Source organism: Lissotriton vulgaris, chromosome 6 (assembly GCF_964263255.1).
Source record: "Lissotriton vulgaris chromosome 6, aLisVul1.2, whole genome shotgun sequence".
NCBI classification, from domain to species: Eukaryota; Metazoa; Chordata; class Amphibia; order Caudata; family Salamandridae; genus Lissotriton; species Lissotriton vulgaris.
The window spans coordinates 1171205186-1171226673 of NC_141694.1; the positions used below are offsets into that span (position 1 = coordinate 1171205186).

A 21488-nucleotide genomic window follows, 5' to 3' on the forward strand; every position below is an offset into this window, starting at 1 on the left:
CAAAGAAAACAGTAGCTCCTAAAACTGGAGCAGTGGATGACACAAGTCCTTGGTCCATGCTCTGGGGGAGGGCTAAACGCAAGAAGAAGCATGACGCATGCATGCCATGGACCTATGGGGACAAAAGATATGAGAGCGACGATAGTGCGAGCAAATGGGAATTGTATTGGCGGGCCGAAGCCCACAGATTGAAAACATGTTTCTTCAAGACCACGCATATGCTGTCTAGCCAGTCCTAAAAACAAATCATCCACAATTCTAATTTCATATCTGTAGTTGTAAAACGGTCAGTATACTGTAAAGAATAAAGTGTACCTAAAAAGTGGTTAGATTGAGTCACCACCAGTCTATAAACCCTTCCATGTAGCTCAACAGTCCAGGGGCCATCAACCCGGTTAGAGTTTTAACAACAGATTCAACAAGAACCAGGTAAACCTCATGACACGCCCAAAGTAGCAATGATCAACATACCAACAAATAACATTGGCCCTGATTATGATGGCGGTGTGACCGCCACTGTCAAGTGTCGGTGAGGGTCCCTCCGAAATTGGACCCTGCTTGTCCGCCCGCCGTGTTATGATGACGGGAAGATGGAAAGTGGGCTACTTTTATTGAGTTCAGAATGCTATTTGATTCTGTTAGCCTACTTGAGAGTTTCTTATAGCCTACATGACCACTTCATAGCATTATATGCAAATACCTGGGTAAAGGTCAAGCTTGAGAAATCTCTGGTACCTAGGGGCCATATTTTCATGAAAAAAAGGCTTAAGCAAGGTTGTTTGTTTGGTGCAGCTACATTTTAACCTGTACACTGCTGATCTAATCGGTGTTTACTTAAAAAAAAAAGATGAACATAGCAAAATTAGGTAGGTAACAGCTTTTAGTACTTCAGTGTATAGACAACACCATCTTGTTGGACATGACTCGGGCCTGCTTTCAGAGATTGCTTTAAGTCAATTTTGTGCTATGCATAATTTGTCTGTAAATATTGACAAAACTAACATTCTGATCAATTACGATTCATGCCAGGTCAGAGCACAATGCTCAACCTTAGACGACTAAACCATGTGATGCGTTGATATGAATCCAGTGCAGCCCTATGGTATTGGTAGTGCTGAATGTTGAACAGGCATTTGACAAAATAGCATGGAATTACACCTGGCAGGGCTTCGGTCTGATGTTTAAAAAGTTGATGAAATTATTATATACATGTCTATGGCTAGAGTGTGCTTGATATGGCCTGGTGTTGGAAAGCTGGGCACTGGAATGGGACACTCTGCACTGTTGTCCCTAGTGTTCATTATTATTTGCCCTTGGTCCGGAGCCTTTAGCTGTAAAAATCGGTAAACAGTCCTTATTACGAATCTGTCACCCTGCATGTTGTTACAATGACTGCGTTGTAACAACGCATACCATTACCCCGCAAGGCGTTACAACGACTTGCGGAGGGGGGAGAAGGTGTTGGATTTAAAATCCAACACCTTCCCTACAGTCCGCACGGACTGGAGTTAGAATAAAAAATTAGCTAGCATTCGCGCCAAGAATTTTCAATTCTACTAAGGGCAAGGAGGCGAGGATTATGCTTCTCTTTCTATTTTATTGCCACTCGCAGCAGCCAATCAAAATGTTTTTGTATGCAAAAAAATACACATCCCATGATGCTTTAGGTATACAACACTTCCGGTATGACCCTATAAGAGCCACCATATCCATTATGTGAGCCTCTTTCTTTGCTCGAATGTTTTAGTCCCAAGAGTAATACAGGTCCAAACAAACATCCTCCAACGTGTAAAAAAAGAAACTGGAACGCTAACATCTTCTTTACCAGAAGTACTGCTACTCCATCTTCTCAGAACTTGGAAGGAAGCAGATTCAAGAAACCCGTAACTTCTGCTGAAACAGAATAATCAATACATACGGGTGGGTAAACATTACAAATATTGTAAAATAACCAGGTGGGATAATCCTTGCCTTTGTGTCCGTAATAGAATTGAAAATTCTTGACGCGAATGCTAGCTCATTTTTAAGTCTCGCCTAGCGTTGCTGCGCACATGTGTAGCTCGCTCTGCGAGATTTTTTGTAGATTAGTTTTAGAAAAGGGCTTGAAGAATTATTTCCATTGGTTTGCATCCCTGTTTATGTTAAACAGTGGCCTGCCATTGGAAATAGGGTTCCTAGTGTTCCTCCATTTGGCTTTTTTGTCCAGCCCATCCGGACTGGATCGCCTGCTTCACGGCTGTCATAAAGCAGTTTCTTATCGTAGAAGCGTGTTATGTTAACAAGCCCTGCGATCCAGTCCGGATGGGCCGGACAAAAAAGGAGATATGGCGCCGCGTGTTTATTTTTGCATTGCGCTTTCACTCTAAAGAGAAAGCGCAATGCAAAATCTAAACAGCGGCTGCCTGGCGAACGCTTGTTTTTAACTTTGAAACTGAGCGCAGCGCCGCTTCACGGACACCGCGCTAGTTTATTTATATATTTCTTAACTTTAGCACTGAGCGCAGTGCCCGCTTCGAGGACACCGCGCTCAGTGTTAAAGTTAAGAAATATATAAAGAAACAGAGTGCGGTGTCCGTGAAGCTGTGCCGCGCTCAGTTTTAAACTTAAGCATTTGCAATGCAATCGGACCGATTACATTGCAAATGCTTGTTTAATAAGGAGCTGTGTATTATCTGTGTTATGAGAGTTTGGTCTTTGGAGTGGTTGAAGCAGAAATGAATCCTCTTCAGCGCCGCTTATTACAACACTCCAATATCCAAATCTATACTCGCCTAATGTATAATCGCCGACAGCCATTAAAAGCCGCCGAGTCCTCAACAGACACAGAGAATAGTCTGGATCAGCTGCTGCTCGGGCAGGACGGACGATGCCCCTAACTCCATTTCGCATCATGGGCACTGAGGCCCGCGATAGCAGCTGGCACTGTTTGAAAGGTAAACACGCCTCTGTACGCTCGGCTCATAAGGCAAAGAGAGAGGGGGCAGAGCATAGGCAGAACAGAGAAGCGGAAAGAAGTCTTGTACATTTTCAAGTGCTTAAAACTATTTTGGAGGGCAGTGGGCTCTAATTATGCAGCCGAATAGAAAAAAAGGCTTGTTGCCAGTGTTTACTGTGCGGATAAGGCTTATCGGGGGACATTTGCACCGCACTCTAGGTCTCTATACTAACATGCACTTTGCTGGTGTGCTTTTGGTGCACACGGGAGAGTTCCCAGCAAGCGCAAAGATAGGTATATGGATGACTTCTCCGCTAGGCAGGGCGGGAGCTGCTCGAAAGGGCCTTCAATGTCCGGTTTGCATATAAATAAGGTATTTGCGGCGCAGTACACAGAAAACCCTTGCTTTTAGGAGGATCTCCCTGTGAATCTTGGAGATACCATTAAAAGATGCACACTGCGGTTTTTCTGAGGGAGAATCCTGCACTTCCAACTTTTATAGTTTACACGAGAAGTAAACAGCGCTCTTGCTGGGAGGTGATGCGCGCCAGCGGCAGATCTGCGCCTGTTACATGCGCAGCCCGGCATGAAGGCATCAGCAGTGGGTGGATTTACAGCATATTATAGTCGGTGCTTGAAATGGGAAACTAGAACCTGCCTATTTCTGAGAAGTGCCCGTACTCTCCAATTAAAAGTATTTTGGCTCTCTTAAGAAGTGCAGGTAGTCTTGTCTCAAAATACAAAAGTGCTGGTACTCGGTACCGGCCCATTTAAAGCACTGATTATAGTATTAACATCCCCGCAGCCAATACAGTGATTTATTTGCACAACGTGTGAATGAATGCCGGAGTGAGCTTGCACTGACATTAGATGTAGCGCAGGCAAAAAGGTGATGAAATTAGTTAGATAGAATATATTATTTTGTCAAAAGTCATTTGCGATTGCTTGCAGGGAAGGGACGCATATATGACATCTGCCACTTGGCGAAACAGTCATCTTTATACAACTTTAAAAGCCAGAGCGCTATAATTCTTAGGTGAATATGCCAGACAGCGCCCATCCCATGGTCACGAACGTTTGGGATAAAGCAATGTTGGATTGAAACAAAATAAACACCGGTAATGAGATTAGGGTGCGGGGGAAGTCTGGAAATTAGGGACGCGCTCTTAATTTTTTGCCGTTTGCAGCCGTGATTTATTCATTTAATAGAGACCATTTTATGCTTCTCCCTTAAACACTGTCTTACTGTGTATCTTCAGCTTCCATTGTTATAAACATCCCCTCTCTGCCTCACGGATGCGGATGGGTCATCCTTCTATCCAACCATTCACACTCTTTCTTTCCTGCTTTCTCTCTTTCTTTCTTTCTTTCTCTTTCTTTAGTTGTCTTTCTCCCCTTCCACTTCGGACCAAGACCCACTTTTACCTGGACTAAAATCAAATGCAGCGAAAACCTGCCATTCATTAGCTGTCCTTGGTTTTGGAGGATTCCGATGAATGTCTTTTGGAAAGCTCATCCTTCCAGTACTTGAAATGGAGATATCAGACAAAATCCTGATTTCGGAGGGGAGTAGAAAAGCCGCCTTGCATTCACCAGCACAGCCAATAAATCACCCACAAAAAACTTCAAGAACGCAAAGCAGCTGAAAAGTGCAAACATGCAGGCGGAATTGCTTTTTACGCACAAGCATAATCTACCCGCCTTGCGGACCACCCGTGAGATCGACCTTCGCCCACCCTGCACCTTCCACCTGCAGCCACACATGCAACCACTGTTGTGTCCTAGGGGAAGGGACACACTCCATGCACTCGGCCTGACACGTGGGGACACTCAATAACACACGGACACCAGGCTGCTGGTTATTGGTCTGCCCGGTGTCACCAACTGGCGTACGTCGGGGCGGGGACCCTTTCTATCACACCACGTGACCTGACGTGTCACGGACGTGCAAACGCTAGAACACAACATTCCTCCCCAACCAAAAAAAGCAAAGATAACAGTGCCATAAACATTTCTTTCAGAGCAGCAGTCCCAGTGTTCTTAGGGCTATCTTTGACAAATGGGCATTAAACAGTACTGCAAAAACATATAAGGAACAGTCTTACGTGAAATGGTCTCTTAGGCGACAGGATGGCGCTGGGTTCCTTCTCAGCCGTTGGTGGGAGGCCCCTCGGCCCGGAGTGGCGCCAGCCTCAGCCGTGGACGGCGCTTCGTAAGGAGTGGCCTCTGGATCACCCACCAGACTGTCCACCTCAGGATTCTCGGCTCCCTCCGGTCAAGAGCCCTCGCCGGCGGTCTGATTCAGGTCTCCCCGGAAGCATTCTGCATTCCGCCATATTGGGAGACGGTCTCCTTCCGGGCTGGGTGTCATCAAGGGTTCTGGAGCCTCAGGGGAGGCGGCAGCGCCTTCTTCGGGATGATATTTTTTTAAATGCGACACGTTGCGAGCCACAGTCTCTCGGCCCCTGACAGCAATAACCCGGGTGCCTTTCACATTAATTACAGTCCATGGCCTTGCTTCATAAGGCAGTCTGAACTTTCCGCCGGTGGCTCGATTCTTGAGTAGTACAACGTCTCCTCGAGTGACTTGTGGCGCTCGGGCCCTCCTCCGCTGGCTGACTTGAGCATACGCCTTTATCCGGCGGGCTTCGACTTGGCCTTCGTCCGAAGGGTCAGGGCGCAATCAAGGATGATGGGGTATTGAGTCAGCGACCACACGTCTCATGAGAATATGTCCTGGGGCGACCCCTGTGGTGGTGTGGGGTGTCTGCCTATAGCTCCTTAAGAATGTAAAGATGGCCAGTTCCAACGACTGCTTCTTGTCGTGGGCAATGCGGATGATTTTAAGTGTTCGCATGAACCTTTCTACTTTCCCATTGGCTTGGGGCAATCTCGGTGTTATCCCGCGGTGTTGGATGCCCAGCGCGGTGAGATAACTGGCCAGTTCTTGTCCCTGGAAGGGAGGACCATTATCCGTCCTTAATTCACGCATCAGTCCATGGGCGGCCATGATTTTCTCCAGTTTGGGAATCACCTCCGTGGCGCTTGTGGTGGACACTATTTCCACTTCCGGGTACTTGGAGTGGTCGTCTATGGCTACCAGGGTGTGCCTGCCGTCCGGAAGGCTGCCGAAGTCGAGACTGACGCACTCCCAAGAGGAGTGTGGCCGGGGCTCCACGATTATCGGGGTCGCTCAAGGCCCTTCTCCGGTTACTTGACAGGCCGCACAGGATCTTACCATGGCCTCCACGAGGTCGTCCATTAGGGGCAACCAAACTTTAGTCCGCAGTCGGGACTTCGTCTTGACCATTCCCTGATGGCCTATGTGGGCCAACTGCGCCACTTGAGCTGTCATGGCGGACGGTATCGCCAGCCGGTGACCGCGCAATAGACATCCGGTGTCGTCTTCATTGAGCTCTTCTCGAACGTGATAAAGGCTGTCCATGATCTTTTGGGCCTCCGGAGTCAAGATCTTCCACTCTTCCTTGGCTTTATGCCAATTTCCACTTTGGAGTGCCATCCTAGCCCTTTTGTAGGCACTCGTCCCTCCGGGTGGCTTCCGCAATGTTTTCGATGGACATGGGCATAGGGCACGATCTGGCGGTGATGCATCTCACGTATTCTTCGGCGTCTGCGGCTTCCTCCATTTCTCCTGGGGTTGCAGCTCGAGGATGTCGGGATAAGTAGTCGGCCGGGTTTCGAGATCCCGGTTGGTATTCCACCTTACAGTTGTAGTCTTGTAGTTGTAGCATCCATTTTTTGATGCGCGGTGGAGGTTTTTGGGAGGTTCCCGAAAACAGGGCTACCAGCGGCTTGTGGTGGGTGGTAACCACAAAGGGTTTTCCATATATATATATATATATATATATATATATATATATATATATATATATATATACACATACATATGGAAGTGCCGGCACCCCCAGTGAATGGCTATCGCCTCCTTCTCAATTTGGGAATATCTTTTTTCGGTGTCCGTGAGGGACCTGCTGGCGAATGCCACCGGAGTCCAGTCTTCGTCCGCCCTCTGTCTTTGCATCAGCACGGCACCTAGTCCCACGGGTCTGGCGTCTACAGCCACCTGTGTGAGTTTGCGGGAATCAAAGAAGGCTAACGTGGTGGCCTCAGAGAGAGCGTCTTTATTCTCTTGGAAGGCTTTGGACTGTTCCGGGTCCCACTTCCAGGGCGTGGCGTCTTTCGTGAGTTCTCTCAGCAGCAGTGTTAGGTTGGCCAGGTCCCGGATGAATCGTCCACAGTAATATACCATGCCCAGGAAGCTCCGGTGACTGGTGGGGGCTGTTGCTTCCTTGGTATCCTTGACCATATCCGGATCCGGATTGACACCTTCGGTGGAGAAGCTGTATCCAAAGAACTGCAGCTTTCGTTTGAGGAATTTGCACTTCTCGCGATGTAGGGTGAGGCCTGCCTCCCGCAACCTCTGAAGTACCTGGGTCAGTCGACTGGTGTGCTCTGGGATGGTCCGGGTGATGTAGGGTAAGGCCTGCCTCCCGCAACCTCTGAAGTACCTGGGTCAGTCGACTGGTGTGCTCCGGGATGGTCCGGGCGTGCACCATGATGTCATCACTGACATTGCTTACACCCGGTATATCGGCAATAAGCTCCTGTATGATGTTTTGGAATACACTCCGAAGCGGAGGCCGGTGTATCGGCGAAGTCCCAGATGTGTAGAGAAGGTTGTGATGTTACTTGACTCTTCGTCCAGCACCAGTTGATGATAGCCAGAGCGTAGATCCAACTTGGAGAACCAGCTGGCTCCAGCCATCTCCCCAATGAGGTCATCAATGGTGGGTGTTATGTGTCGCTCCCTCTTGATGGCTGCGTTGGGGAGTCGCATGTCCACGCAGATTCGCACGGCTCCTTGTTGCTTGACTTTTCTGGCCAGATACCTTTTCTATTATCCTTGCTGCTTCCAGCTTTTTGAGTTCTTCTTCCACCAACAGCCTGAGGTGAAAGGCGATTCCGCTGTGCCTCAGGGCTACCGGCTGCACTGTCGAATCGACGTGGAGATGCAACTCCTTCCCGGTGAACTTCCAGATGCCTTTGAAAACGTCCGAAAACTCTGTTATCAGCTGCTGTATCGACTCCTGGTGCACCCCGAAGGCGAAAGTGACCACTCCGAGGTCTTCCGCTGCTCGGCAGCCTAGAAGCATTCCTTGTCATCTGCCGGGCTCTTTGGGTGGTGTTACTGACCGTGTGCACCTTGTGCACCGTCCGCTCCTCCTCCTCCTCCTCGTCATTGTCCATGTCACACTGGCTGTGATTCCCCTCTGGTACCATGTTCACCACCTGACGCGGCTTGCGGAATTTCTTGGATCGGCAGACCTTCTCGAAGTGGTTGAAACGCCCACACCCTGAGCATCTTTTTCCTTTTGCCTGGCATTCTGATGCGGGATGTGGTAGCCCTCCGCAGTATCCACAAGTCTTTGGCGATGTCCTCGTGACGGCTCCCGTGCTCTTCTCGGTCCACGTTGTTGGGGATCTGACGGTCACCTTGTTGACCGGCTCGGCCTTTACTGGCGCTTGGAGGGCCGCTTCCATGTGGGCCGCTCGGGCTTTTGACAACTCTTTGGTGCGTCCTAGGGTTAGTATGTCGGCTAGTGGTTTGCCGGACTCATATAGGATCCGTTCCCTTAGCTTTGCTGAGGTGCAACCTTGTATTATTTGACCACGTATTTCGTCGGTGGCATCCGTGAAACCCACACGTCGAGGCTAGGTTCTTTAACCGGGCGTGGTACATGTCTAGTGACTCCTCCGGTAATTGTCTTGCCTGACGGAATATGAACCGCTCATAGTCTTGGTTGGCCATGGGCTCAAAGTGCGCGTTCAGGGCATTTATGAGCAAGTGGTGATTTTTTTGGCGGGACTTCCACTAGGGTATTTGCTATGTTGTGGACATCTTTCCCTCCCAAGTGAAGGACCATGGCGCGTTTCTGCTCTTTGTGCACTTTGGTTGCTACGAAGAATAATAATAGGCGGGCTACCCAGTCCTTCCACTTCAGGGCCAAGGACGACGGGGAGCCCTCCATCACAAACAGCTCGATGGGAGGTATGGTGGCCATGTTCCCTAGGGTAGTGCACAGTGCACCCGTGCGTGGCTATGGCCGGGCGGGGTTCCTGCTGTCCTCTTGGGCTAATATAGCATTCGATTGTGCCACTGCTTGTGGAGGTTTTGGGCCGTGTGTGTGTGTGCCAAGGCTTGTTGATTATTACGTGCTTTCCCCTCTCTGGTATTGTATCCTCTTGCTGTCAGCCTGATGCAGCACTTGGTTGTGCCAATGCTTGGGAGTTCTGGGTACCCGTCTGTCTTATTGGCAGTCTGGAGCTGCCTCTGGGCCACAGGGCACGTGCTCCCACGTGGCTGTGCACGTCTTCGGCCTGATCGAGGGCTACCAGCAGCTCTCCACGGCATGAGCGGTGCCTGGGGGAGTGTCAGATGCCTGAGGGCTCGGCGCTTCTCCTCTCCGTGCTAGCAGAGCCTCGCGCTCCTGCTGGGGTGGGGCGCAGCTCGGGGCGACGTGCTTCCGGCCCAGGCAGAACACCTCTGACGGTGTCACCGTGTCAGTGAGGCCCTGTGAGGTCATGGCGGGTCGCGGGGGCACAGCGGCTCATCTCTCTCTTCCGGCCGTCAGCGCGGCTTAACTGTGGGCCTCCCATGGCACAAGCGCCTCGAGCGGTTGTGGTGGCTCGCGACTGCCCTGTGGCTGATGATGCACGTTGCAGCGAGGGGGGGGAGGGGGGATCCCACCCTCGTCGCCAGGTGTTGTGTCCTAGGGGTGAGGGACACACTCCATGCAATCGGCCTGACACGTGGGGACACTCAATAACACACAGACACCAGGCTGCTGGTTACTGGACTGCCCGGCGTCACCAACTGGCGTACGTCGGGCGGGGACCCTTTTTATTCTATTACGCCACGTGTCCTGACGTCCTACGCCCGTGACGTCACGGACGTGCAAACGCTAGAACACAACAACCACCACACCCACCTTCACCGACGCCACCATCTGGCATGGAATGAGCCCACCGTTTTTTGCTAGTGGTTTTGATTAAGCTGTGTGTTCAAGCCACACCTTTTTGGGCTAAGTTAAGTCCTCTTGGTTGGAGTGTTATGTCCAGATGTGCGTTGGGACTCAAGCTGAACCCCACTGATGAGGCCCAACGAGGCCAAAATTGGTTGTGCTCCTGTATTGAAGGTACTTTTGGTAAGAACTTCTCGTTTTGCAGTTGCACTGTCTCTTTTGAGTCAGGCCAAGACTGATTTGCATAAGGAAACAAGGGACCATGGTCAATGTGTAGGAAGCCAAATATATTTTATTGGCCAACCAAACCCATTTGTTCGGCTTACACAGAAGGAGGTATGGAGAAGTCACCCTTTCAGCTAGTTCCTCAGGCCTTGGTGAGGACTTGGGTATGTAGTCAATGCGACTGCAGAAAAAGGGGTATCATGAAATAGAATGTAAAAGATGGCAGACAGCATCCGCTCTCTGCCACCTGGCTTGGCAGTTCGGGCTGGACTGTGTCCATGAGGCATAGTGTCAAGACTGATTTGCATATAGCTGGGTGTGAACTGGGGTGGCGAAGTGAGCTAAAGAATGATGATGGATTCAACCCAGATCTGTGACTGGGGGTGAGTGTCTGAAACTTTTCAGCGCTCCGTCCATCATCTCCTTGTGTTTGCACAGTTCGGGATTTCCTGTCCGAATCCTGGCTTGTACGCATGCGCAGCTGTCTGCCTGAATGGCAATACATATTGGGGCAGTGGTGAAGCCACTCGCCACGTCCATGCACTACTAGTCGCATGCTCATTTGCGCCTTGAAGCTTACCTCACTGTATATTAAGCATGTCATAAAATAATAAGGGAAACTAAGTGTGCTTGTAGATGTGCTATTAGTCTGAGTGCAGAGGCGTTTGGTGCACCGTGACTAGGGACAACAACTTCGAGTCCGTCCAACCATTGAGTTAAGGCTTGTATGAGGGAACCCCGTTTGTACCAACAAAAATGTAGCCCTCTCTCTGATTGGACGGCAAGATCAGTCCTTGAATGACCTCAGGTATTTGCAGTTTAGTTTCCAACAGAGCCCCAGAGGCCAATAATAATCTCATTAAAAATATTAAAAGATCACTCCTGTCTGGTATCTAAAATATGTCTCTATGCCCGACTTTCTGGAGAAAGCGCTGTGAACCCACACATGACTACAATTATCACAAAATGGTTTTAGGTGGCAGTTTACCTGCCAGTACCTCTTCTGCGATTCTCTAATAATCTGCATATTATGGCGGATAAAGGACTCTCGTTGGGCGAACACTGAGGTGGGTAGGCTGGTAAGCACAGTGAAACCTCTTTTATGTGTTATGTGAAGTAGTATTTAATTTCATATACTCCCAACACATTAATAAATGGCGTTGGTGCGTCTTTGGCTTAAAATGAATGCAAGGGTGATAACTTCACTTATAAAAAAAAAAAACTCACGGCCCAGTCCCGATGACGTCATGTGAAGTAGGCAGTGCCACTGCAGTAGCACCAAGCCTCGAACTATTTCTTGAGTTTCTTGCAAAAGTTTTGGCTCTCCAGCCACTAACCAGATGAACTTAAAGGCAAACCTACTATGACCTTGAAAACAAGACCATGTGGAGGTCTCTATATGCAATAACATAATGACCCTCCGATTGAAAAGGATAGCCCTATCCTGGCAGGAGGTGGTCTCCTCTCCCAAGACGGTCGCTATCCCAGCGAGACTCAGGCGGCTGGTGCAAATGAAAATCCTTCACAGAATTTATATAACTGGTCCCCAATTGGTACATATGGGTGGGATGACAAATGGCTCTTGTAGAAGGGATGCCCACAACTGGGCACATTCATACACATATTATGGCACTGTGAGCAAATCCAAGAATATTGGTGCAAAATCCACACGGTCTAAGGCCAAGTGATGGGGTAGAAATTAAACCAAAAGCACCCAGGTGCCTCCTTAACATCTGGGTACCTACCGACCTTAATGCCTATACTATGAAATGGGTCACGCTTGGCAGCATGATTGCCAAAAGAAATATCGCACAGCTTTGGGGAGCCCGCACCTGCCCACTGTCGTAGCCTGGGAGCAAGATCTAGACTGGTGTATGCTGAGAGAAAACAGTCAATGTTATTCGGGGTTGTCCCCGCAAATGGTCTAAGGTTGGGACCCCCTGGAACGCATACCGGGGAGATATATTTGCACCTCCCCCGTGAAACCAATTATGATAATCCCCCATCCCCTTGAATTTCAATGAATTGTGTTGCTGAACTGCGTGTAACTTGATTTCTACTGTGACCCCAATTGACTCTGTGATTTGTACCTCATGTCGGTGCTGTTTAATAAAAAGATTTACCAAAAAAAAGAAAGAAAAGAATAGCCCTTCTATTGTCCTTGCTGACATGCATCTAGCCTGCAGGTCACTCCCTGACCCACTTTAGGTGGCACCTCAACGTCCACCATCTAGGATTACTCAGACACCAGCATGAAGCCTCCCCATTTGGCTCTAGGTTGGAGTATTGAACTTAAAAGGCAGTTACACTATCGCACAAACTGCGCGGCGCAATGATAGTTTGCAAATATCATTAAAAATGTTTTCTCTTATTAAAGTTTTTATTTAGCATTTGCGTAGCTTGACCTGCAATTTGAAAAGGAGCATACACCTTTATGTAAAAAGTGCACCCTCCAAATATTTCTTAAAAAATATCAAAGCTCATAATGCTCACTTAATGTTAGCGAGCAGTTTCATTCTTGGGAATAAGCTTTGTGTAGGAAGTGGATGCGCAGAGAAGTAAATAGGGCACCCATATAGCTCCTCACACGCCATACAGATTATTCACGTATGCGCAGTGTTGCAAAACAGAGACTGTATTGGCGGCTGAAGTGGAACGTTTCACGCCCTACCTCCCCCGATGGATTTGCATGCCATTTTCACTGACCAATATAGAGGACCTCCAAGGGAAGTTCATTTCGAAGTGCTAACACTTCCAGCTACCCTTTAACAAGCATTGAAAATGCAATAGGTCTAGCCTTTGATTAAGTTAATGCCATTTGCTTTGCTAATGGTGTTGTATAGCAAAGCAAATGGCTTTTACTTAATGAAAGGTGAGACCTATTGTATTTTTAATGCTTGTTTATTCTATTACAGGACCGGAGGCTTCGGATTATGCTAGTTTAATGCTTATCAAATACAACTGAAGCTATATCACCCAACGGTTTATATTAAAACTGTTTAAAAGTTGACTCAGAAAACCAGTCGGCAGATTGCATGATATCGTGAATAGTAGAACCCAACATAAAGGTTTTCGAGGCCATGGCCCCAAGCACAGAATGAGCTCCATACACTTGGGTAACAACTACGGCTTCTTGCATGACTGATTTAACCATCTGGCTGTAGTAGCCGCAGAAACTGGTTTATAGGGTTTCTTCAGTGCAATTAACAATTGAGCCACACCATCAGGTCGTATAGATGTTGTACATTCTTCATAAGTCTTTAGACATTGAACTACACATAGCTTGGCATTACCAAGAAAAGCATGGTACTGCACGCTTCTCGACAAAGTCTTAGTTTTGGCAGTAATGTTAAAGGAAACTCCTTCAGGAGTTAATACTCTACCTGTAAGATCCAGGGCTTTCACATCGGAAGATCGCCGACAAGCATAATGGCATAGCTAACTTACACGATAGTTGTTTTCTTGTTAACATGTTATTATGGGGCCATATGTCAAATAAGGAAAGAACTAGAGACACATCCCACAGAGAGGAATACTTTAGTTTAGGGGGGTTTGCTACCATAATACATTTTAATAACTTACAAATCACTAGATACATACCTACCTGCTTGCCTTCTATCTAAGAATGACCAGCCGAAATGGGCGAACGAAAATTGTTAACCGAATGGTACGCCAGACGTTCCAACGCTTTTTCAGACAAAACATTTACAACATGGGGTAAGTCTGCCCCCATGGGATCCACGTGTTCCACGCACCAACGAACCCAGCCCTTCCAGGCCGAAGAATAGCGGTTCCTGGTGGAGGGAGCCCATGCTTGGTTGATGAAAGCTGCAGCTTTGTCAGAAAATCCTGGCATTTCCCATCTTTGCCTGAAAGCCTCCAGGCCATCAGACAACTGTCCCGATAACATCACCAGGTGCATTTATCCATGAGGGTCCTGGAGTATCGTCGAGGATGACAGGATAATCCTGGGGGAGTCACAGCTCATCTCTAATGATATTGGGAACCAAGGCTGCGACTTCCACATGTTACTAAAATCCCTTCTGCCAAGTAGCGAGTGACTTATGTCGTCACTCTGGGAATCAGTATGAATGGGCGAAAGGCATAATTCAGGCCCGTGGACCAGTCCTGAGAAAAAGCATCCGTCGCCCGCGCTAACAGATCTGGCCTACAGCTGAGGAACTTCTCCATCTGTAGATTCAGCCTGGACGCAAAGAGTTAAATCTCGCAACTGCCCCAGATCGCTTGCAACCAACTGACTCTCTGGGGATGGAGTTGCCATTCACTGTAATCCTTGAGGTGCCGTGAGTTCCAGTCCGCTATTATGTTCGACTGCCCCGAGATATATTCGGCTATCACTGATATCCGCCGACTTGGGCAGTAATGCCAGAAGTCCTTTGCTATCTCTCGTAGCATTGAGGAACTTGTGCCTCCCAATTTGTTGATGTACCTCATTGCAGAGATGTTGTCCTTCCGAAGTAGAATGCAACACGAGAGTTGTTTGGGTGACAGTGTCCGGATCGCAAACTATCCCGCTAAGAGATCTAGGCAATTGATGTGAAGATCGAGTTCGCACACGGGCCATCGCCTGCCTGTGGAGATATGTTCGCAACGCGCACCCCAGCCCCAACGGCTGGCGTCTGTCTCTATAACTACCTCTGGCTGAGACCAGAAAATAACTCTGCCGTTCCATGCCTCCACGTGGCTCAGCCACCACTATCTCTTCCCTCACTTGCTGGGAGAGAGGGACAACGTCTGTGTAAGAGAGACCTTTCTGAAGATGTATCTTTAATCTCTGAAGGGCCCGATAATGAAGAGGACCCGTAAAGATTGCTTGTATGGAGGATGCCAGAAGACCCATGATCCTGGCAATCACTCTCTGTGGGACTGTTTGCTTGGACAACAGCGTGGAGAGCTCCTTTCTGATGACTTTCAGTTTAAAGCAGGGGAGACTCAACTGGGCCGTCTGAGAATTTATGACGAACCCCTGAAAGTCCACAGTCTGAGAGGGAGATAGATCTGATTTGGATTCGTTGATCACGAACCCCACGTTTTGCAAAGTAGTTATGGTCATGTGTAAATGCTGAACAGCTACAGCTGGAGACTGCGCCATGATGAGTATGTCGTCCAGATAAACTATCATGCAAATACCTTGTTCTCGTAAGTGAGCTATCACCGGATTCATCACCTTGGTGAAGTACCATGGTGCTGAGGAGAACCCGAAAGGAAGGACCAAGTACTGAAACCCCCAGTTCCGCCATTGAAATTGTGGGAAACGGTGAAGAGGAGGAAAAATAGTTATTGACAGATAGGCGTCCTTCAGGTTGAACCGGACCATCCAGTCTCCTTCTTTCAGAAGATCTGCCAAAAGATGGATGCCCTCAATCTTGAAGTGCTTTTAGGTCATGAACTGGTTGAACTCCTTCAAATTCAATACTAACTTGTGACCTCCGCCTTTCTTCTGTACTAAGAAAATATTGCTGCAAAAACCGCAAGGTCCCTCGTTGCAGTACGCTATCGCGTGTTTCTACAGCAATTAGTCTAGTTCGGATTCTATAAAATCGCTTTCTAGTGGGGGAAAAAGAAAGCTGCCTGGGCTGCTTGTCCTGATAAGGATTCTGGTAGAAATCTAGATGGAATCCCTGAATTGTCTGTAGGATCTATGCATCTTGTGAAATTTTAAACCAATTGTGATAGAAAAACTGAGTGCGTCTTTCCAAGGGTATTAGAAAGTTGTCAGGAGCACTTACCAGCAGAGTCTCGGGCTTGGAAGCCCCCTGGGTGGCTACCTCTGTGGAAACGCCTCCGGTTAAAGCGTTGTCTGGTGGGGTAGAAGGTTCCCCGCGAGTGGAATCCCACTCTCCACGGCCCCTTTGAGTCTCCCCGCGGAGGACCTTGGGAAAATTGATGGCCTGGCGAGCGTCCTCGGCCTCGCCCGGCTCGGTGAAAAAGGCCAGCCTAAAAGACTCGTTTAATGCCAGACTGAGCCTTATCGAGTGTCGTGTACGTGCCCATATACTTGGAAACATCTTTGACAAAGCGTTCTCTGAAGAGATTGCCCTCTGCCAAGGGGCCCGGTTCCGCTGCAGCCAACTCAGTAAGGTTGGAGTCCATCCGCATGAGAAGCGACTTGCGCCATTCTGTAGATATAGTGCAATCTGCGTTGCCTAATAGGCATGTGGCCGTCTGGGTCCACCCTGAAAGGACATCTGGGTCCACCGCAGTGCCCGACTCTTGTGCCTCTAAGGCCATTTCTAGGATCTTGGCAAGAGGGCCTGCCACGTTCAGGAGTTTTTCTTGGCAGCCTCGCCAGGCCCGATCAATACCTTTCTTTGGGTCCTTCGCGAACTTCTTGAGGAAGGTAAGTAGATTTGCGTCGATATCCGGGGTGTCCGCAACTTTGTCAGGAATATCGGGCCTGGGGCATTCCGAGCGTAATCTATTACGCACCTCCTTATCAAAACTCCGTCGGAGATTGTCATGCTGATACACCACCACTTCTGGCGCAGGAGCAGAGTCCAAAGACCTAGGATGGACTATGTTGGCAGGGTTGAAAGTAAACAGGGTAGACCTAGTTTGGGATAGGTCTTGCTCCATGTGTTTTGTCTTCCTAGCTTTCGTCTTCGGGGGAGCCTCATCAGGGGTGTCAGTCCCTGTGGTATCCGTGTCCGTGTCTGTATCAGTGTCAGGACGCTTGGCCTTACCAGAAGGAGGTAGTAAAGAGAGAGCATCAGCATGAGGCCAAGTCTTAGACTGGAGCCCACTAGTCGTGGTACCCTTAGCCAGCTCAGCAGGGGTAGTAAAGTCATGACGTTTGGCAAATCGCTCTAGTTGTTTTGTTATCGGCTGCAACACAGCAGCCAGCACTTGCTGCACAGTCCCAGGGTCTGCCTTCTCCACGGCCTTATTCACTGACTCCTGGACGGTAGCGTCCAGAGCCTCCACAATATTATCCTCCAAGGCAGGGGTTGTCACTTCCTCTTCAAATAGGTTGTCATCTTCATAAGTCACCCAATCTTCCATGGCCGGGCAGAATTATAATTGTATTGGCCAGGAAAGAAGAGTAAGAGGGGTAGCCAACCGATAGTACACACCAAATAAAGTACCTAGCTCCTCAGCAAAGCTGTATAAACATTCTTACAGTCCACAGGGCTTAGGGGGAGTCAAGAGAACAAAGATTTCAAAGGAGTCTGTTCACACTTCAAGGCCAGATAACTCTTTCAGCCACATCAGGCGTAAGCAGGGTCTCTTTTCCAAAAGAACTCCGAGCTAAATGAGCTCTGGAGTAGTTTAGGGACGAATACGTTGTGCGTAACCCAATCCTACCAAAAACTAGCCCAATTGGGCTAAAGTGTTTGCCAGGTTGAGTTTCTTGAGAAGAGGAAGAATCTGTGTCAGTATCAGTGTGGGGGGCCGGGTACAGGGGTAGCGAGGGGACAGGGGGGCTATTGGGTTCACACCGTAAGCATTATCTGCAGTAATCCCTTCAGTCACTTTTGTAATGACTTTCACATGTGGCCAAGCAGGGGCAGAGGGAGAGGGCTGGGGGGATGTGGGCGAAAGGAGAGGGGGATGACTCACTCCCCACCAACTTATCCAAGCGTTGGGGAAATGGGGAGGAGGGCTGAAGGCAAGGCTTAGCCTAACTTTTTCTCCTCCGTTTTGTCAATCATGGATTCTATGCTCTTGTCATAGAAGTAATATTCATCTTCCCCCGGGCCATAAGCAGCCAGATCCTGGTGGTGGGTCTCATAATCAGACCTTTTGCAAGGGAGTACAGGGTCACTCCAATCACAACATTCCCCAGAAGGGAAGCCAGTATTTGCAGCCATGTTCAGCTTATAAGCAGGGTGCCAGGAGGGAGCAATTAGCTGGTGCAGGAAAGCTAAAAAGGTACCAACACTGTCACCTTCAGGACTTCAGGAGGGGAGGATTCCATAGCAGCCTGCAGGACCAGTAATCAGGATAAAACTAATGAACCTGAAAGAGTTAAATTGTAAAGTCTTGATAAGGAGTAATTTTTCTGAATGGTAACCAATTTTATGAGGCCTGGTACCGGCAAATTCCTGCAATCCCTTTTCTTCCAGCCTTCCAACCTGGGGAGAGACGGCTTCCAGCAATCTAACTTGGAATCTGCTCTGCGTGCAGGCTTCCGTAAAGTTACGCGACTGTAGCTCAGTTAGGCTGCACCCGAAACTTGGCTCCTCAGAGAGGCCAATTCCAATGCGGCTGAGCAAGGATTCCGCGAGCCGCAAGGCGGCGGAGAGGCCACGCGGATAGAGAAAAAGGGAGATTAAACCTAAATGGAATATTAAAGTGGAAAGGCGCAACACACACAAAGCACCTAACCAGGAGAGAGACTTTGCCGCGGTCTAGGAATAATGGCTCATACGGGAAGCTCCGATTGGCCACCTGCAAAATAAAACAATGCCGGCAGCGGTACAGAAGGGGTCGGGTGTCGCTGCAAGTAATCATCATATAGCAAAACAATAAATATGTCCATCACATGTCGTATGTCTAATAGTAATAGATATGCAAAATAGAGAGGCGCTTAACTTAACTGCGGAGCAGCAAAGAAAGAGGCAGAAAGGCGGTGCTTCTCTATTTGATATATGCTGGTCACTGTTGATTGGTGGTTGATGGAGGCATGGTTCAAAGCCAAATGGGAAATGTAGTGTTTTTCATGTTTACTATCGTTTGATTGGCTGCTTTTAAGTTGAGTAGTAAAGATTGAGAAGCATAATCAGAGCCTCTGGTCCGTTCATAGAATTCCCCCGTACTGCAGGGATTTTTTATTTTTATTGTATTCTTTAAAAAAAAAAGAAAAATACAGGTGTAGGGTTTGTCCAGCATGGGAATGGCTATACCCCCATTTCAACTAAATGGGGCACAACAATCTTTCTACCTCTGGGGGACAGGTGGGGTAATTATCCCTGATCTGCTGCCTCAAAGAGGCGGAAAACCTACTAGATGCCATGGAATGTTAGATATTTTTTTTAATGTGTGTAAATGTGTATGTATACTTGTAAAGCGCACTATCACCTGACAGGCATCTTGGCGCTGTATACCGCTGTGGAACCCATCCTGGCTTTCCCTGTGAGATGCTCCCTACTGGGCACCGCCTAAGGTGAAACCAGGCATCCCAGCGCTTTAGGGCCGTTGTGGAGATTAAGGAAGCTATTGCCCAGAGTTGCAGAGTGGGGACCCATGATTAGAGTAGGCACCGAGGCGAGAATTATCGAGTCTGTGGCCATTGAGCCCAAGACCCTGCCGCGTCGGGAATTGAACCCTGGTCCCGGCCAGACCTCTGCATCCAGGTCTGCCGCTCTAACCATTGAGCCACACTTCTCCACAATATAGGGATGGGGCTGCCCAGCATGCGCATTGCCATGCCTCCACCTTAAATGAATGGGGCAACACTTTTGCTGCTCTCCCTATCTGCCCCTCCCCCAGAGGGGGCAGATAGCCCACTAGATGCCAGGGAATGTTTTTATCCAAACCGAGTTCAGTGTGACTCCCCTCGCAAGGGCTCCAATTGACCTTGCTTTGATATGTTCCTGTCTCTGCCACTAGGCCCTGCCACACAAGTGTCGCCATGTTTTTATTGGCACAAGTGGGATAACGCTTGGTGGTAGGAGTTTTGCGGATTCATGCAGCTTCCAGACATTTCAGTCACAGAAATGTAAGGAAAATTCATGATTTCAGGCAAAGTTTGAGGTTTGTAGGGCATTGTGGGTAAGAACACCTCATGGGATTCACAGAAGGCACACCACTCTAGAATCCTGTGATTGTCTAGTTTTCAAAAATATGCTGGTTTGCTAGGTTTTTCCTAGGTGCCCGCTGAGCTAGGGCTCAAAATGCACAGCTACACACTTTGCAAAAATGGGTCAATTTCGAGTGGAAAAATGTGAGGTGTCCATGGTGCGTTTTGGGCCGTTTCCTATCGCTGGTAATAGATTAACCCACACAAGTGAGGTATCATTTTTAACAGAAGACTTGAGGGAAATGCATGTTAGAAGAAGTGTGTGGCTCCCCCCAGATTCCAAAACATTTCATCACAGAAATGTGAAGAAAAGTTTTTTTAGTCCAAGTTTGAGGTTTGCATGGGATTTGGGGAAAGAAACCTCATATATGCCACACGTCACCCCATCCTGGATTCCCCTATGTAGCTAATGTACAGGTTTGCTGGGTTTCCTTAGGTGTCATTTGCGCAAGGGCAAAAAATCCATATTGGAAAAAAGGTCGGTTTTGAGTGGAAATATGTGATGCTTCCATGTTGTCTTTTGGCTAATTTCCTGTCATAAGCACTCAGCCCAGATCTCTGTACTGGGGTGAATGTATGACATTGTTCTGCATTCTGTTCATCAACTGTTGTTTTTGCAATTGTCACCCCGAGTGTAATGGGTATGCTCAGACGTGAGTCCCATGTTCTCCACACCACTGGAGTCAAGCTATCCTGGCTGATGACGGCTGATAGCCAGAAACCGGTCCTAGGATGCTTGATTCCGGTCCAGGAGAGACATGGCTTGGCAGTTCGGGCTGGACTGTTCCCATGATGCACAGGGTCAAGGCTGATTTGCATATGGCCATGTCAGAACTGGGGTGGTGTGGAGTGCAAAAAAACGAGGGATTTAGGCCCAGATCTCTGTACTGGGGTGAATGTATGACATTGTTCTGCATTCTGTCCATCAACTTGTTGTTTTTACACAAACACTAGGCCTACCCACACAAGTGAGATACCGTTTGCATGGGAAGGAGCATCAAATAGTAGAACATTTGTTATTACCAATTGCATTTTGCTGCATTTGTGCCTTCCAAATGTAAGCTAGTGTGTATGAAAGAAGATATTTTGAAAAATGCTCTCTAAATCTTATGCTAGTTCGAGTATCCACAAATTCAGAGATGTACACATAACTACTGCTTTTAAACTCCACATCTTATGCTTATTTCAGAAATACATAGTTTTCCTTGAGTCCCATTTTCACTCCACACATTTCACTACATGAATTGATCTATACATGGTACACAATAAAAAACATTGTATGGTGCAGCTCAGTTCTTGGCTCTGGGTGCCTTGGGTTCTCGGAGATCCTACAAACCCTATAATCTCCGCAACTAGGGCTATTAAAACCAGCAAAACCCAGTGGGAGGCCAGCATATGGGATGATCTATTAGAGGCTGTAAGGCGTAGAGACAATAAGCACTTTTGGCAGTTAGTTACACATGATGGCCATAGAGATTTATCTCACCAAGACTGCCATATCACCCTAGAAGCTTGGGTGAAT

At 48.3% G+C, this 21488-nt stretch overlaps 1 protein-coding gene and 1 pseudogene across 2 annotated transcripts in view; one reads left to right on the forward strand and one right to left on the reverse strand.

Moving 5' to 3' along the window:
* Positions 1-7262, reverse strand: part of LOC147708594 (uncharacterized) — a 46307-nt pseudogene extending 39045 nt beyond the window's left edge.
* Positions 1-21488, forward strand: part of LOC147708595 (uncharacterized) — a 75851-nt gene that overhangs the window by 19746 nt on the left and 34617 nt on the right. The window lies entirely within an intron of this gene.